The sequence below is a fragment of the Chelonia mydas genome, chromosome 9 (genome assembly GCF_015237465.2).
Source record: "Chelonia mydas isolate rCheMyd1 chromosome 9, rCheMyd1.pri.v2, whole genome shotgun sequence".
Taxonomy (NCBI): Eukaryota; Metazoa; Chordata; order Testudines; family Cheloniidae; genus Chelonia; species Chelonia mydas.
The window spans coordinates 70,403,148-70,422,289 of NC_057855.1; the positions used below are offsets into that span (position 1 = coordinate 70,403,148).

The 19,142-nt window shown below is 43.4% G+C and overlaps 1 long non-coding RNA gene across 1 annotated transcript; it reads left to right on the top strand.

Moving 5' to 3' along the window:
• Positions 1–1,622: 1,622 nt before the first annotated feature.
• LOC122461670 lies at positions 1,623–17,315 on the top strand. Its single transcript, XR_006283754.1, has 3 exons — positions 1,623–1,709; positions 15,649–15,805; positions 17,198–17,315. It is a non-coding gene; the product is annotated as an uncharacterized LOC122461670 (long non-coding RNA).
• The last annotated feature ends 1,827 nt before the right edge of the window (positions 17,316–19,142 follow it).

The window sequence follows — 19,142 nt, forward strand, 5'->3', positions numbered from 1 at the left end:
TTACTCACCTAAAATGCTGACCAAAGGACAGAACACCAGTATCTTTCCTTCTAGCACATATATTACCATCCCTATGTTATCCTCCAACCAGAGAAGCAATTATGAGAAATCATTTTTTCCTCCATTTTTTTTAAAAGGAACTTTCATTGTTGGGGGGGGGGGGACAGATGGATATTGAGAGCTATGCAGTAAATGTAGTGAAATATAAAGGTCTTTTAGATTTTCCACCAAACAAACATTACAAGATTAGTAATAGAAAATTTGTTAGACCATTCATTAACAGTAAATCTACATGTAGGAAAACACAGCAGCCCATAGACAAACCCACCTCTATACATGTGTAAGTAGGAATTAATATTGCTTATTATAATATCACATTTCTCCAGCAGAATCAGCACATTTATTCATGGTTTGAACTTGCTGTGCTTATGACTCCCAAAGGGGTAAGCTGACTTCCAGTTTCATTTCCTAGTGACAGTTTGATTGCTAAATGGGTATTTTGCTTTGTAATCAAATCTCTCCAATCCATTTATGCAATCAATGAAACTGCAAAAAGTCTTTTAGGGTCACCATGTATTTTCCTTCAGAATATTATACCTTATCCTAATTTTGCCAGTTTCTCTGCTGAAGTCTTGCTTGGATGGCATAACCATGTATAGGAACAGGTGAATATGGGAGGATACCACCCTCCATTGCAAATGTGTCAGATCCTTAAAAGGGGGGGGGAAATACTTCCTCTGTAAGTGGAAAATGGCATCCTTCCCTATAGCACAACATAACTCCCATCAGATAATGTAAACTCTATCCAGTTAGAATTGGAATCCCTTGCATTATTATAGAATTGATTTGTCCTTTTAGAGGACATAATTTTAGTTTTACTTATTTAATTAGGTCTTTCCCCCCCCCCTTTTGCTTCTTCAGCTCTGTCTGAGAAAGCAGGAAATGCTGTGAGACAGAAGAAAGTTTACAGATGGCACCTATGCTGAAGAGACCTTGCTTGATATTCCTCTTACTTAAATTTTGAACTGCAAAAGATTCCATTAAGGACATGGGCTCGGGAAACCTGGTTACTCTGTGTTCCCATATCTTATATCTAACCCTAAGAAAAGGAAGCCAATAAATAACACTGCTACTTGTTTATGTTTGCCTTGTTTGGATCATCCATTCCTTACAAAGTGAAAGATGTGACCATAGCCTAAATCAGGGATCGGCAACCTTTGGCATGTGGCCCATCAGGGAAATCTGCTGGTGGTCTGGAATGGTTTGTTTACATGCAGCTCCCACTGGCCACGGTTCGCTGTTCCAGGCGAATCGGGGCCGCGGAAAGCGGTGCAGGCCAAAGGATGTGCTGGCCGCAGCTTCCTGCAGCCGCCATTGGCCTGGAACGGCGAACCACGGGCAGTGGGATCTGCAATCGGCCAAACCTGCGGACACTACAGGTAAACATGGTGACATGGAAGCTATGTTCATCTTTTGTGAACAAGAGTTTTAAGTAGCTCAAAAGCTTGTGTCTTTCATCAACCGAAGTTAATCCAATAAAAGATATTACATCACCCACCTTCTCCTTCAGCTCCCCAGTCTGATTGAAATGCCTATCTCTTAGATGCACTGTTTTCTTTCAGAGCCAAGCAAGAGGTGTGATTGCTGATTATGAACACAAAAAAAATGTGTAGCTCTGCGATTGTGGAAGTTACTCCGTATTCCATGTGGTAAGACACTAACAATGGCATAAAAATGGATTAGACAATCTATAGCCATACTCTCTCCATAGAAGAATCTGTTTTCCCTCCTTAATCCAGCCAATCATCTCTGACAGTGTTTGGGATGCTGCTTGTTCAGGGAAAGCTGCTGACGGGCCCGGCTGGTTTGTTTAGCTGCCGCGTCCGCAGATTCAGCCAATCACGGCACCCACTTGCCGTGGTTCACTGTGCTCAGCCAATGGGGGCTGTGGGAAGTGGCGTGGGCTGAGAGACGTACAGCCCTTAGATATATTAGGCTAAAATCAAGACTGACCCCTCCAGTTAACAAGAAATCACTAATCAAACCACAGACTAACCTGGTCACCGAGTAGTCCTTTACACTTACATGATTGCTTAGTCTTCCAGAGGTAGGATAGTGCCTAGCTTGGCACTACTTGTATGTCTTCCAGTTGGCTCAACTGTCAGCAATATATTTCCTTCTGCTTTATTGTTCTCCTACCTGACAATGGCATCCCTCAGAGGTTCCCCTGTATGCTCGGTATCTTATACATACATAAGAATTTTAAAAGTAAAGGGAAGTCAGTAAAGCCTTTTGGAAGTTGTAGCAAGTGTGCTGCTGTTGTTTAATGTCTATGCAGCATCCAGAACACAGCAGCATACAGTTCACATAAAATGAAGACAAATTTGCTTTCTCTTGCTCTGTCATTTTTCACTGAAAGGTATTTTAAAAAAAGAGAGAGAAAGAAGATAGCTCTCCTGACAGATAAGAATTAACGTAACTACTGCAAAGAAGTCATTCTTAGCTCTCATCCTGGAAGTAAACTGTTGTGCACTTAAAAAAAAATATAGCTTTTGGCTTTTCCACCCTGTCACAGGCTTTGACTTTAGAATCATGTTTCAAAGGAAGATATTTTCTGAGCACAGGGAATATCAGATTGAGATGAAAATTAATCTGTACATGACAATTTGTATGATCTAATTTTTTCATAATGAGGTGGTTAGTCATTGTTGCTAGGGACAGAAGTGATCCTAATCAAACTAACTTACAAGACTCTCCTTTTTTTCCTTCTCCCCAAAATAAGAAACTTATTTCAGCACTTTGGGTTCAATCTGGTTTTTAGAAATGTCAGCAGGAAGACATCCCCATGTATCATGTAAAATCTGCTAATGCACATTTGTATGCAAAATGCAGAAACAGACTTTACAAGATTCACATATCCAAGAACTGGGTAGAGTGCACTTAATGTGCCATATATTATTCATACTGTTATTTAGTTCACTGTTTAATTTGGGTGATGTGTCCTGAATTGGAGCCTCTGGAAAATGAAGTCCTGTCTAGATCAGGGGTGGGCAAACTACAGCATGTCAACTGGATCTGGTCCACCAGCCGTTTTAAGCTGGTCTTAGAGCACCAGTCAGGGAGTGGGGTCTGGGGCTGCTCTACATGGCTCCCAGAAGCATGGCTCCACTCCGCAGCTCCAACTGGGGAGCAGGGTCAGGGACCGCTCCACACTACTTCCAGAAGCAGTGGCATGGCCCCGCTTTGGCTCCTATGTTTAGGGGCAGCCAGGAGGCTCTGCGCCGCACGCTGCCCCCACCCGAAGCACCACTCCCACAGCTCCCATTATCCAGGAACTGTGGCCAATGGGAGCTGCAGGGGTGGTGCCTGCAGACAGGGCAATGCGCAGAGCTGCCTGGCTGCGACTCCATGTAGGAGCTGGATTGGGGACATGGCTGCTGCTTCCGGGAGCCACTTGAGGTAAGCGCCACCTGGAGCCTGCATCCTTGAGCCTTTCCCTGTGCCCCAACCCCCTGCCTGAGCCCTAATCCCCCTCCAACCCTCTGAGCTCCTCAATCCCACCCTGGAGCACCCTTCTGCACCCCAAACCCCTCAGCCTTCACCCCCGATTCCCTTGCCCCAGCCTGGAGCCTCCTTACGCACCCTGAACTAGTCATTTCTGGCCCCACCCTGGACCCTTCACCCCCCCAACCAGAGCCTGCACCCGCCCTGCATCCCAGTCCCAATTTTGTGAGCATTCATGGCCCTCCATACAATTTCTATTCCCAGATGTGGCCCTTTGGCCAAAAAGTTTAGCCACCCCTGGTCTAGAGGCACACAACAGGTACAACACTGATGGGCTGAGCAGCACCCTCCACTTGAGAGGTGTGTGTGTGTCTGTAGGGGTGTTTAAGGTTTTTGGAATCAAGGAACAGGATTAGGATTTGACTTCTGAATAGCAAGAGACAAGCTTGGTGAAGGTCAGATGAGGGTCTCAGCATGAGCACACAGGGCTAGATCTACAAAGGATCTAACTACTACTTTAGGTGCTTAAATCCAAAGTTAAGAACCTCAAAATTTCCTTATCAATTGCCACCTAAGCCTGTAGGCACCTAAAGATTTATTGGCAGTGAGATTGGAACCTCGTACCCTAATCACTGGGCTGTGTAGAGTAATTCTTACCCTCTCTGTGACCCAGTGGATATTTAAGTATTTTATACAGAGGGAAACAGCTTCAACAGTAGAGACCAAGAGAGCCCTACTTCAGGATACACCTATAGTCCTGGGGTTGGGGCATGCACTTGACAGGTGGGAGGCCTGGGTTAAAGTCCTTGCTCCAAATCAGGCAAAGTGGAGATATGAACCCAAATTTCCCACAGCCTTGGGGAGAGCGCTAACCACTGGACTATTGGATATAAGAAGGTACTATCAATACTACTCTTTCATGAGAGGGGCCAGACTTGACTTAACCCCCTACCTGAGGAGGGAGTTTACTGCTGTGAATCTTGAGTGGAGGGAGGCATCTCCCTCCAGCTCAGCACTAGATAACTAATTCCCTCTGAAGGCTACGGCTTAGCCCACAAACCTCTTTGGAATTTCCTACTGGTTAGCTAAGGCAGCTGCCCACTCAGCGTGCTGGCTTTTTGAAATCCCATTTTTAGGTGCCTAACTCTCCCTATAGATTGTGTAGGGAGCCAGGGTGCCTAACCTGGGGTTGTAAATTCCACTGGGTGGCAGGGTGCCTAAATATTAGACATTGCACCATTGAGCCCATGTCACCACTGTAGATCTAGCATCTTAGTACAAGAATTGCACATGCTTTTACAAAAAAATTAGATGCCTGGTGCAGTGGGAGTCTTTTCACAGATTTCAGTGGGCTTTGTGTCATATTCTAGGGTCCCAAATCTTGGGTACAATGGGTCTTGTGTTCTGGTAAAATTGTTGGATCTGGGGGATTTAGTACTTGTGCAACAGTTGGAGACCACATAGCAGCCAAGCTGCAAAAACTGCCTGTTTCTGGGCTGCTTATGCTAGGACGATAATGTTACAAAAAGTCAGTCTTTTTCTCCCAGCCAACAAGTATGTCGTCAGTCAAGCATGCCTTCGGCAAACCGGTCTTGTAATTAGCCATTTAATGACCCTACAGACTATCTGAAAGATCTAAATATTAGCTGTGTCCTTGATTTAAACTTAACAAAAGTAAAGAAATTTTTTTTCCTCAAAACCTCATCCACTTATTTTGAAGCAGGTCTAAAAATGCTACTTTAAAGGTAAGGAAATTAAACAGAAAATCCTCCAATTGCTGTGCTTCAGTGTCTCTGGCAGCCTTCTAACTGCAAAGCCCAAAACCAGATATTCATTTTAACCTTATTTTGGGGGGTGTCAAGTTTTAAGCAATTAATTCAGCTGGACTCTGGCATGCTTTAGCAATGTGGAGACTACATATTGTGCATTTGTAGCCCAGTGGGCTATATTGACTGCTTTGCGTTATATTCAGCAGTAATGCGAGAAACCTACAGATCTGTATCCTATAAGACATTAGCTTCAGTAAATTAGCATAAGGCTTGAGGCCTAGAGACTTTGCACAAACAGCCCAATGGAAAACCCTAAGTATTTGGGGAGCTGAAAATAGAGTTTAAGGGGAAGTTCTGACCACAGGCAAATAATTCAACCACAGAAGTGTCCTGGCAATGAACTGACATACATAACAGGTACATGAGATATATAGGCAAGCAAGCAAGCTAGCCTAAATTTTTAAAAGTTTCTTATGGGTTTGATTAGTTTATTATAATAGGTCTGTATTAGAGTATTTTTGGCTGGAACACAAGGGACCTACAGGCCACATCCTGTATGGTGAGCTAAGGCAAAGTTAGCATACATATGTTTGGGACCTTTAACCTAGATAGATGGTGATGAGCTAAAGCATAAGGTCCATGTATGGCTGCGACCTTTAATATAGAGTATGCGCTAAAGCAGGTTGGCCTAGGGGCTTTCCTAAGTTCATACCATAAACTTAACAGTACACCACAACTCTTGGAAAGAGCCGAACTGGTTAACACAGAAATTCCAACATTAGTAGGGTGAAGAAATACAAATAAGGAAAAGGGGGGAAAATCCCCTACTGAATATGCCTCAAACATAGTGGTGTCAGCGTAACATATTATAAAAGTAGCATCCCAGCCTAGGGGCAGCAGGAGAGAGAGATGTAGTCCTGGGGAGGTGCCAGAATGATGGTCACGGGTGAAGATGATGGTGATGAGGAAGATGATTAACATTTAAAGTTCTACAGGAGATGGTGCGAATATATGAATGTGCAGATGTACATTCTGTAGTATCTCTGCCTACCTTAGTGAGTTGGGGTGTTTGTGCCTGTGCTAAATGTATTAAACTATATTTGTATATAAATAAAAGTTCCTATAGTGAGAGCGTTCCAGCTGTGCACATTGGGGTTCCAAACTGTGTAATAATTTGAATACTATTGAGCCTAATCTTGGGACAAGAACCTGACACCCCTCAAAGTGATAATTGGGGATTCTTAAATGATCAATATAATACATACATAAAGATCAGGCAACACATTAGACACATAGTAGTCATATTGGCACTAAGATGGACTTTCTATTTAATTGTAAATGGGTGGAGTGGACTGGTTCATGTATTAAGAAAAATGAAAACTGGTATAACTTGAATGCTCCATTAAAACCATTCATTCATATACAGAAATGGTTACTTTGGTTGATGTGGTATGTTTTATTAGAAATATAAAGCTGTCAATTACATAATTGATATTTAAACTTGCCATTTGCATGGATACGTTTTATTTGTGTGTAAATGGATTTTATTAAGGCAACAAAATAAAGGGCCAGATGTTGATTTCTGGAAGAAAAAAGTTCTGAAAGCAAACAAATTGCCCCCTTTCTGCACTGTCATGACAGCAGCATGGGCCCACATGGTCTGGGTCTCATCCTCGGCAACTGGCCCTTTGACAGTCTGGGGTCCCACCTCCTGCAGGGTTCCCTCTATCCAGGTTGTCTTCTTCAGTTTTGGTTCTTCCGGGCCCACAGGCACCTCCTCCAGCTTCTCCTCCGTTCTCCTAAGGGGACAGGGCCTCCTTATGAGGCCCAGTGCCCAGCAGCCCCAACAGGCCCTCCACCTCCTCGCTGCCCTGGACCTTTCCTTGTCCCTCTGGCCTGGGCATGACCACCACAAATGGCCCTTCTGCCCACAGGCCCAACAGGTCGGCAGCCACCCAGGTTCCCTCACCCAGCGGACTGTCCGCAGGAATTGTCCCCATTTCTCCTTCCAGGCAAGGCGCCCTGCCCGTTTCCCAGTAGGGACAATCCCTTTTTAAATGTCCCTGCCTTCTGCAGGCATAACACATCAGTTGTTCTGCCACTCTCCACCATTTCCTCCACAACTCCTGCCAGAGGATCTTTGTCAGGGCCCGCTGCTCCTCCACCAGCTGGCCTATGCTCTCATAGAGTGCCCACTGCACCTCCCATGTGTCCCATTGGCCGCCTGGATTGCCTGCAGGTGGTCAGTCCCCTTCCTCCAGGGCACTAACCCCCAGGGCCCAACCAGGGACTGCATCCAGGGTCTCCCCATAGCAGACCCCTGTGTACCCAGGATCCATCACCCCCCGGGTCACTCCTGTCAGGCAATAGTCCTGCTGTCCACACTGTTTCCCCTTGTATCGGGGGCAGACCACCTATGGCCACATTTTCCACCATTTTGTAACGGGATGCAAACTCACCCGGCAGCACCTCCTGCTGGTCATCTCAAGGGATTAGTTTTCCAGCTTCTGGAGCACCTTCTTCAGGCCAATGTCTTGCCTTGCTGCTAGCTCCCATGTCCCTGGGTCTCCTGCTCTCAGGGGAACCCCCCACCCACTATCCCTACCTCACCTCGGTCATAGGCTCCTGCCAGTCACCAGCTAGTCCCCATGCCCTGAGGCAGCTGCAGTATGAGCCACTCATCAACGGCAAGGTTGGGTTTGGACCTGCTGCCCCTGCAACCCTCGTGCCTAATAGGCCTTCCCAGGCCTGTAGCCTGGGTCTTTCCTAGGCCAGAACTCCCCAGCTCCCTTGGCCTTTCCCCAGCCCTGCTCCCAACTGGGTCCTCTATCAGGTCTCTACAGCCAGGTCCCTTCCTCTCAGAGCTAGAGAGAGTGCTTTTCTGCTCCTGGCTTCCCTGGCTTTTATAAGGCCCGCTGGGTCTGTTTAGGACATGGCCCCCAGCTGCAGCGGCTCTGCTAATCAGCCCAGCTCTTCCCATGCCCCAGCCCTCTCCCAGGGCTATCTTAAACCCCTCTGGGCCCGAGCGGTGTCCATCCCCGCTACAGTAGGCATATTAGCACCTCGGAAAATATTTGTTTCTAATTTTCATGTAGGAGGCTAGGAATGATTGTGAGCAACAAGATTAACAATGTAGAGTTGTAATAATTTGTTAATTGTGAAATCACCATTGTTAGTCTTGTCATTAAAAACATTTATGTAGGTGGTATTGTATTATTCCAGTTTACTAGTTGATAATAATGTTGCTGTGTGTTAGCAACTTCTGAACATGGTGTATGAGTTTATTGCTCTGTATAGTTTTAGTTTTTAAAATGATCACTTAGAATTGAGTTTAATAACACATTACATAACATTGTTTCATCTTAGCTGGTAATATACTGAACACCGTGTGTCATAAATATAAAGGGAAGGGTAACCACCTTTCTGTATACAGTGCTATAAATCCCTCCTGGCCAGAGGCAAAATCCTTTCACCTGTAAAGGGTTAAGAAGCTAAGGTAACCTCGCTGGTACCTGACCCAAAATGACCAATGAGGGGACAAGATACTTTCAAATCTGGAGGGGGGACAGACTTTTGTCTGTCTGTGTGATACCTTTGCTGGGAACAGTTCAAGGGTGCAAGCCCTCCAACTCCTGTAAAGTTAGTAAGTAATCTAGCTAGAAAACGCATTAGGTTTTCTTTGTTTTGGCTTATAAATTCGCTGTGCTGGAGGGAATGTGTATTCCTGTTTTTGTGTCTTTTTGTAACTTAAGGTTTTCCTTGAGGGATTCTCTGAGTTTTGAATCTGACTGCCTGTGAGATTATCTTCCATTCTAATCTTACAGAGTGTTTCTTTTATCTCTGCTTTGTTCTTCTAATCAAGTTCAGTTTTTTTTAAGAATCTGATTGGGTTTTTAGGGTCCTAAGAAACCCAAGCTGGTCTGTGCTCAACTTGTTTGTTCTCAAGCCTCCCCAGGAAAGGGGGTGTAAGGGCTTGGGGGGATTGCTGGGGGAAGAGGAACTTTTCCCTGGTTCTTTGTTAAAGCGCTTGGTGGTAGCAGCATACCCTAGTCCAAGGGCACAGATTTTGTGCCTTGGGGAAGTTTTTAACCTAAGCTGGTAGAAATACACTTAGGGCATCTTTCATGCGAGTCCCCACAGCTGTACCCCAGAGTTCAGAGTGGGGAAGGAACCTTGGCACTGTGTGATATCAAAATGTCAGACTTTAACTGTTTCACTGCTGGTTTTCCCTTTCAGTCCCTGAAGATCCACCACATGCAGCAAACTTAGAATATCATGATGTGCCTGGTAATTAGACAAAACTCTGTGTGTTTTGCCTGAAGTACCTGGCACATTAAGAAAGTAGTAGTGAGGTGGCTAATGAGCTTGAAAATCATTCTTCTTAGAACCAAAGGTCAAATTCTCTGCTGGTGTAGATTTGTACATCTTAATTGACTTCAGCCTATTTGGCTTCATTTTGCTTGTTTTGCATGATCACAATCATGCTGATCTAGCATGTGATCTAGCAATCACAAAGTACCTTTCACACAAGTGAATCACAAAGTACCTTACTTATTGGGTTTTTTTTTTCCAATTGACCATGGATGGTGTGCAACCTCAACACTAACACTGAAAGGGTTAATGGGAACTTAAAGGCTTAATTAGTGCTCCTGGATGCACCTAGAGGGTGGGCCAGGCCCAATTAAATATGAGTCACATGTAAGGGAGGAGCTGGTCCTGCTATTAAGAGAGGAAACATCAAGTGGAAAGGGGCTGTAGGACAGAGATGGAAAGAACTCTGTAGTTACTTTCTTAGTAGTAGAAAGAGCAGTAGGTCTAAAAGAGAAGTGTTGGGAAAGAGTTGGCTCTAGGACACTCTTCCAAGCAGACAACTCCAGTAAGAGGCCAGGAGAGAGATGGAGAAACTACTGGGGCAGAGCAAGCTCCAGTAATGAGTCCTGACAAAAGGGCAGGACCCAGACCTCCAGGGAAGTTTTCAATAGGCAACAGAGCACAGGGGAAACTTAAGAGGGACAAAAGGTCAAGCCTAAAGAAGGTTGAAGTTTGTTTATGTTTTCAGTTAGGATTTCTTGGAGGACTGCAGGGACCCCTGTGAGCCTGGGTTGTGAAGGAGTCTGAGAGGAACACAGTGGGCCCAAAATGGTGCTGTATGAAAGGCCAGCTGATAGGCTATGTTAGGCAGAAGCCCTGGGAGGTAGTAGGGGCCAAGTCTGAATAGACATACCTTGCCTGATGACTGCAGGATCCCTAGGCTGGAACCCACAGGAAAGAGAGGGCTGGGGTTCCCAACTAACCACTGCTATGGAGGCCCCTAATATAAGCATGACAACTATGCAAGAGTTCAGAGAAGTTTGTTTCATCTTAATACCGTGTTTCCAAAACTTGGGATGCCGCTTGTTCAGGGAAAGCCCCTGGCGGGCCGGGCCGATTTGTTTACCTGCCGCGTCCGCAGGTTCGGCCGATCGCAGCTCCCACTGGCCGCGGTTCGCTGTGCCCGGCCAATGGGGGTTGCGGGAAGCGGCGCGGGCTGAGGGATGTACTGGCTGCCACTTCCAGCAGCCCCCATTGGCCGGGCACAGTGAACCGCAGCCCATGGGAGCTGCGATTGGCCGAACCTGCGGCAGCGGCAGGTAAACAAACCGGCCCAGCCTGCCAGGGGCTTTCCCTGAACAAGCGGCGTCCCAAGTTTGGGAAACACTGCCCTAATGAATAAGAGTTGGGCCAGTTAACGTGCATGGGGTGAATCATAAGATTCCTATGCACAGTTAGGACCTATGTGGGATTTAGAAGATTAGAAAGTTGGGCTGAGCCAAGTCAATCAATCTTAATGAGTAGGCTCTTCTTGTTTGTTATGGTCAAATGCTTTCCTTTTCAGAAATACTTACTTTATAAAAGTAAAATGACTTTTATATCCTGTATCTATTTTGTTGGTGCAGGTGCACCGTTCAATTTCCATTTGGATCTTCTAACTATGTCAGCGTCGTAAAAGCCATTTATAGATATGCTTTTCCTTAGGCATTTTTAAACAGGTGTTAGATGAAGAAGGTGGCTGGAGAAGGAATTTCTACATGAATGTTTATAATGTATAATGCTAATTTTGGGCCACAGCATTTGGAGAGTCTGTGCCTTCATGCAGATGCCCTTATGAATTAAAAATGAAGCATGAGTAATGAAGATTAGTATGTGATATATGCTGTCCCCAGAAATAGCTCTAAATATGTTTTTCAAAGGTTTTCAATAATGAGTCAGCAGCTCTTTAAGGAAACTCATTTTCTCAGAAAACAAACTTAGTCAGCCAACTATACCAGGAAAAATAAGCATTGACACATGAAAATAGAAACTTTGAAAATCCCTATCTGACTGGTCACTTTAAGAATTTGTTGTCTTCAGAAATGCAAAGTAAATGTTCACAATTTTACTAGCAACAATAGCATTTGGAGAAGGTACACAATGCTAATCCTTTTTATCCTTTATATTATTCAAATAGTAGTTTATTTCATGTTTCTTAAGATCTATAGTGACGGTATACACTTTACTGCTACCTTTCTTGCCCATACTACCTGAGTAGTTTGCAAGGCCCTGGGATTTTGGCTAAGTCCATCCTATTAGAATGACATCTGTGAAATGACTCAGATATATTCTTGATATGATCCTATTTACAAAAAAGTGTATGCAAAATGCTATTTCTCTGAACAAAACAGAAACCAAGGACAGTAGACAGGTTCCTTACTGAGCACTGGTTTACACTACAGAATTACTTCGGAATGCATACATTGCTCAGGGGTGTGAATAATCCACACCCCTGTGTCACGTAGTTATACTGACCTAAGCACTGATGCAGACAGCACTATGTTGGTGGGAGAGCTTTGCCTGCTGACATAGCTATTACCTCTCATGGAGGTGGATTAACTAAAATAATGAGAGAACTCTGTCCCATTGGATTAGAGCATCATCTTCACTAAAGCATTACAGATGCACCGATGCAGCATTTTAAGTGTAGACGTAGTGTTAGAAATTCCCAAGTCTGTCTCTTCAGCGGGTCCAATAGGGCCCATCCCTCTGCTTCCTCTTAGGGTCACACTCACAACTTTCTCTAGCTCTCTCTGGCCCCCTGCAACCAGTATCTTAGCCCCTGTATTTGCAACCAGGGGAAAACCTCATAACTTAGCTCTGACCTGCCATGTGGCTTAGTGCCTTGACAGATAGCCCCACACAACCCCTGCTGTTTTTAACATATTAAGGGACTAGATTAAGTCTTCGGTGTAGCCTAAAGGAAGGTACCTGGCCAACCCACTAGCTATAATGAGACCTGTGATTGTCTTGGGATCCGTTATCACCTTTCAGAAGAATGTTTTGTTGTTTGTCTTACAGAATAGTCTAGAGTTTAGTGCCCACGTAGTTTAGAGCCCCATTGCACTAGACACTGTACACACATAGAAGAAACAATCCCTGTTGTAATGCATTTCCAGCCCTTTACTGAGAACAACAGAGATGACCCCCTTGGCCTGCACAGTGCCACAGCAAAGTCAGCAGCATTCCTCATGAGCAAAGGGAAGTGCCTATATGGTTCTCACTGCAGGATTATTGCTTCTTAATTCAAAGTACTAAAGCAATGTAACTACATAGCCTATATTAAACTTAAATTCAATGCCTGTGCTTTTGGGTCCCCAGCTATGGGTCACCTATCAGTACTGGTGCTTCAGAAATTTGCCACTGATAATTTGATAATGGTCCTCCCTTCTTCTGGTGGTCTGCATTCCAAAGCCTCCCATCTTGAAGCCTTAATTATGAAATTAATGCCCAGCCGCTGTGCCTTGTACATGCATCCAGTTATGAGCATGCTAACTCTGACTAGAACTCCATCAGCTTTTCAGATCCTGTGAGATTTGGAGCGTCCTCACCTCCACTGCAGGTTAGAGTCTGTATTACAGCCAAGCAAATAACTTACAGCAAATCTACCTAACACTTTATATGTTTCATGCATTGTCCAGACCTTGAGTTTAATTGTTGTTCAGAACATTCAGTGAATACTTTAATGATTTTTGTTTGTTGTCATTCCAAGTCAAGAATTCAATATTCTATTTATACTGTATGTACACATGTTGTATATTGACACTTCATCCAGATCAGGACCTCATTATACAAGGCACTGTACAAAAAAGCAAGTCCAGCTACATTGTTCAGTTTTGATTTAGGTCACATGAGTCTTTTACTGGGTTGGAGATAACATAAATCTTATCTGGCTACTGGTGCTAATGCGCTTGGATTTGGAATTTATTTCCTGCAAGCATTAGAGTGCCCATTTCAAATTCATGTTCTAAAAGCATCTGTGAACAATAAAACCTAATTGTATGAAAGTTTGCAAAATGGATACCCAATAGGCACGTAAACACAGCTAAAACCAATAAAAATCTAAAGATGCAGTTTTCCCCTATTTCTAATTTGCGCAATTGAATGTGAGGCAGGAAGAGTTCTACTCATTTGACCCAGTTGGTTGCTGAATTCATCATTAAGGGCCACTTGTGCCTGAACCTCTGGATGTGTGCAAGAGGCAGACGACAGTGCAGAGCAACCTTGTTCCCCCAGGCTAGTAGCTCCCCTGAGCACCAGAATTGTGTGGGGTTAGGACTGCTAGCTAATTCAAAAGAGGGTGCAGAAGAGGTAACTCCTATGGCCCTCACATACAGCCCAATGGCTGAAGACCCAAAGGAAGCTACTTTGTACGCCTGTGCACTGGCAATGATTGTGCCAATCAGAGGAACAATGACTCAGAGCTCTTGCAGGGGTGTTTTTATTCTGAATTGCCCCAACACAGTCTTGTGCATATTTTGCACAAAGGAGCCCTAAAGCAGGATGTGGGAGAGGTATCTGGCTAAATGGGATGAGTTTGAGACTGGTATAAGTCTAACTGTGATTCATTTATCCAAAAATGATGGGGAACCAGTGCATTAGTGTCATGTTCTAGGATGCAGTCCAACCTGGTGTGGGATTGTCAGCATCTTCCCTGTAACTGTTGGGTGCCTTGAATACGCTGCCGCTGTGATTTACAGCCTGGACACTTGCAGCCAGCGAACTAGCATGAGCTGAGTTTCAGTGTTAAGCAGCTGTGAACCAGCAACTCTGATTCCAGCAGCCTGCTTGTTACACTCCAGCCCTACTCTGTTATACACCAGCATTGGTTACACCTGGCAAGTTGACCCCAATACCCCCCTGGACCTGAATTTTCTGAAAACTGTGTGCTTTGCAATGGCCAGTCCTCTCCTGGACCATTCAGAGGAATAGCACAGTTTGTTTGTTCCTCTAAGGCAAAATGCACAGCTTATCGCTCTAACTCAAACAGAGCACTAGTTTGGTTTAGATTAAAAGTAGAACAAGTTTATTAGTGTCAGGTAGGATTTTAGGATTTTAAGTGAGCTGACGTATAAAGGATAAAGTAAGAAATGGTTTCAAGCAAATATGTGAAAAACAGTTGCTAGAGCCTAAACCTTAACAGAATGACAGTCTTGGTTCAAGGTAAGATTCTTATCACATTACCATCCAGCTCAATGGCTGATGACCCCTCTGGTCAGGATCTTCCACAAAGTCCCCAGTGCTTGGCTCCTTTACCTTCATGGAAAGAGAACTTGAGTTCTTCAATCTTCTCTTTTATAGTCCAGTGATGCTCTGAAATGGATTCTTCTGAAGAATACCCTTCCTCCCCCAGTAAAGTTCATTCAGTCTTCAGGAAGGTCAACATGAAGTCTCCTGGTGAAGGAAATTTCATGCTGGTTTCTTCCCTTGCTGGTGTTTGCTAAAATGCACATCAATCTGTTCCCTGCAATCTCCTGCTGCCCTTGTTGCCTTGACAGTGCTTTTTATCTTTTATGTAAACTTCATTCCCATTGTCTCAATGTACCTTGGCAGTACCTCCAAGATGGCAGAACCACATTTGTTTGGCTGGAGTGGGATAAATTCAGCCCTGCCAGGAAGAACCACTTTAAGAACATAATTCCCCATATATATATATATAATAATTTTGAATTTGTTCTCTATACATACATCATGAAATAATATTAATGATCAGTATGCTATTAGCTTTCTACTGATATCTTACATGACACCTTTTAGTTATAAATTATAATATTGGTGAGTCGTGATACACTGAACTAGTCAGGCCAGCTGAAATTTGTGACCAGATACCAGTGAGTCCACTTCCCTCTTACACTGGGGTGCTGTTAGGGTCATTAGTCACTTGCAATGGCAATATTTGCTTGTTAAATTGCATGCCTGCTGAAATATACATGTTACATATTTACCTAGCCTCAATTAAATGATTTGTCAGTAGGATAATATACATTAATTCAATTCCAACTTTAAAATTGCATTTTTGTTTCAGAGAGCTGTATGTGGTTTTAGCCTTCGTAACTACTATTAGTTTTTATGGGAGCAGCTGAGCTGAAACTACATCATTCTGATCATGTAAAGGAATATGCAGAATAATAACATGCATGGAGAAACGGGTGTACGATGTGATAGTCACCACCTTTACAGAGGTGAGAATTTCTGATTGCCTAAATATGATAGAGTGAATTCATAACTATTGGGAGAGGAAAAATAAGTTCTGTATGGTTTCTCTCAATTTCCTGGGAAGGATAGCAAACTGGAACAAATTTTGTCAATGATGAATCAAGCCCAAACTGCAGCACGGATTTTTTTTTTTTAAAGATGTTGAAAACAATCATAAGGATTCAAGTGGGACCAAAACACTGGAAAATTCTGGAAGTGTTTTAGAGAATTACTAAATATTTCAGATATTTCTGCTCAAGTTGTTCTTATGGTGCATTGAATAGGAAGTGTCAAGAGCCTCAGGCCAAATAAATGACCTTAGTATGGTAGTCCAAGAACCAAAGATGCTGGAGGTATGCCATGAAAACATGCTCAAGAAGAAAGTTTAAAATAACAAAGGGTCTGATGTCTTCCTTAAAAATAATTGTTAGGGCTGAGTCACTGAATTCAGTGACCGCAGAAGTTAGCCCATTAGTAAGTTAATTAACTTTTTTTGTAAGTGCAAGATAGCTGCTGTGGTACTTCCATTATTAAATTGAATTTCTTCTGCAAACAATCTGGCTTATGAAACATGGTATACAAAGTTGATAATAGAGATCTTATTAAAAATAAACATGAAATGACTTGAGAATTTATTATAAATGTTTTGTGCTTCAGGGGAACCCCCACCTTCCCTTCCTTTCCCCCTCTTCCTCTTCTTGCCCTCCCCCTCCACCCCTTTCCAATCAGGACTTCCTCCAATAAGGACAGAGCATAGTATACAGTGGACTAGTTGATTTTAGGAGTATAATCATTCTAGAAAAGAGACAGCAGACTCCTTTATGAAAATTAACCCTCCCACAGGCTGGGTTCAATGCCTTTCCACACTGCACTAGTCTAGAATTGGGCTGAATCATGCTCGGCTCAAGATTTCTGGTACTTCCCACTTGAGTACACTGCAATAAAAGCCTCAGCCTTATTCTTATAATGAGGGTCTGGAATTGTCACTTAGGATAAGATTCCAAAGGTGTAACACTTGTGTTTGGGTTCAGAATGATCCCTTTAACAGAAGTCAAGTTTTCCCCAGAATTGCCTAGTTTACAAACAGGAAGATATTCCAAGCCGAAAGTAGTAAACACATTACTGAACATTTAACTTGTAGACAACTGTAAGAATCATGCAAATACAAATATGGTTAAACATGGATAGTGACAGCACAGGTGCTAGTCCTGCCCAGTATTTACATGTAGTTGTCCCTAAATCACTGGCAAACTGCTTACATTTTATTTGTTGCAAATCTAAATACAAAAAAATCAAGCTTCTCCAGTTGGACTTGGGAATTCAGTGTGGCTCTTAATTTTAGATTAATAATTAATAATATTAGTCTCTTTTTGCATAAGATCTCCAGATTTCCAGGCCTTCAGCCTGGGCAAGTCCCATAATTTCTCTGGACCTCAATCAATCCTACTCTTCAATGCTATAATGCTTACCTCACAGAGGATATGAAGATTAACTAAGGTAGGCTCCAAATCCCTCAAGCTGTTATTCCACTCTCTCCCCCATGTGGCTTTGCAGAACCTTAAGGAACTCACTGTAGTTCCACGGGCATGCTGGGGTCTGCCCTCATGAAGCAACTTTAATGCTCTGAATCTTTAATGTTTGTGAACTACAGAGATCTTCAGGTGAAAAGCGTAATTAGTTTCACTTTCTGTTAATCCTGACTCCTGGTGTTTATAACATTATGTAGACCACAAGATGAAAAAAGTTAGAGAGGGGACGCATCAGAGTTCATAAATATGCAATCTTTGAAGCGTCTCAGTCCTATTAGCAGGAGCAATTCCAGGGAAGACCAATTAGGGAAGCTGACTAAAGACATAGTCCACTGGATTTATGGTGTTAACTTTGGAGAAATATTTAAGTGGAGACCAAGATGTTTTCAAATGGTGCAGAGGGCATTGCAATGACTGACTGCATAGAGAGGCTGTTGGTTTATTGGATAATAAAAAATTATAGTGAGTTTAGACTGTATGTGAGTGTGTCCAAGCAAAATGAAGAATGTGTGCTAGATTTAAAGAGATGTTTATTTTGGGAAGAGAGGAGGTGAATGACTCTCAGGGTGTGGAGTAGTTGAACTAGTCAACGCTTTTCACTCTCAGATTTCATTATGATTTATAAAAGTGTGTATCCAGTGTTTAAAGGCACATTCACAATCCCATTCTTTAACATGCACAAAAAAACATAGGCGGACCCAATGTCAACATGTACCATTGTGCTAGAAATGGGATAGTGTTAGTATTTCAGGTACTGCAAGGTGTCTCTGAAAAGTTATTTTCATAGGTCCAGGCTGTCTCTTCAGCAAGGAAAAAGCCATGCATTTTATATTTATTCTGATCTATACTTCATCTATAGTCACCCATTATAAGTCTCTGGGGAGCCCTTCCAAATGTTTAAAATTCACATTGTAGGTGTTGTTCAGCCATTGTATAAACTGTCCTAGCTTTCCGTATAACTGTAGCTAGCCATTGGCCATGGGTGAATAAGAGCAATGATTAAAGAGGAATTAATTCCTTTGACTTGGCCTTTGTAGCTTATCCCGGGGAGTAACAAATTCAGGTTCTGACCAACGAGTATGGTGGGGCACAAATCACAGATTCTGGAATCCAGCTCCCTCTCGTTCTGTAATGAAGAGCTCCACCTAGAGAATCTCCACTGATCTCAACTGTGCCAGTACTGCAGGGGGAGAGAGGAGGTTTTTTAGGTAACCCAGATCTAAACCATTAGGTCTTCATAGGCTAACCCCAGCCATTTTAAATCTAGCTGGAAATTTACACACAGCTAGTGTACAGCTCAGTGTACTGCTGTCAGATGCTTTGACTCTGATGCCCCACTCAATAAATGTGCTGGCAAAGTCTTTGGTTTCCAAAATGCCTCAAGACTTTAGGCCCACTTGGAGCAGTCTCTCTTGGACATGACAACTGTAGTGAGGTCTGCATCCCAAGCAATAGCCACCATCTCAAAAATACAGATCGAAAAGAACACTTTTAGTCATAGTTGCTACCTCAGCAGTCCTAGGCCTGGCACGCCTCTCCCCAGATTGTGTACTTGTGTTGCTAATGGCTGTTGTGCTCCATCTGTCAAAGATGCCATAGTAATTTTTCCCACCTCTTCTGCTTGCTTCCTCCAGCCTGTCAGCTTTGTCTCCAGTTTGCCTAGATTGAGCATCTGCCAGCTAGCTTTCATCCAAGCCCAAATCCCTAGCAGAACTGTAAAAGAAGGTATATTTCAATGGTTGTGGACAAAAGACTATTATAATATCCCACCAGGTCATTGATCTATTGTAGTCTG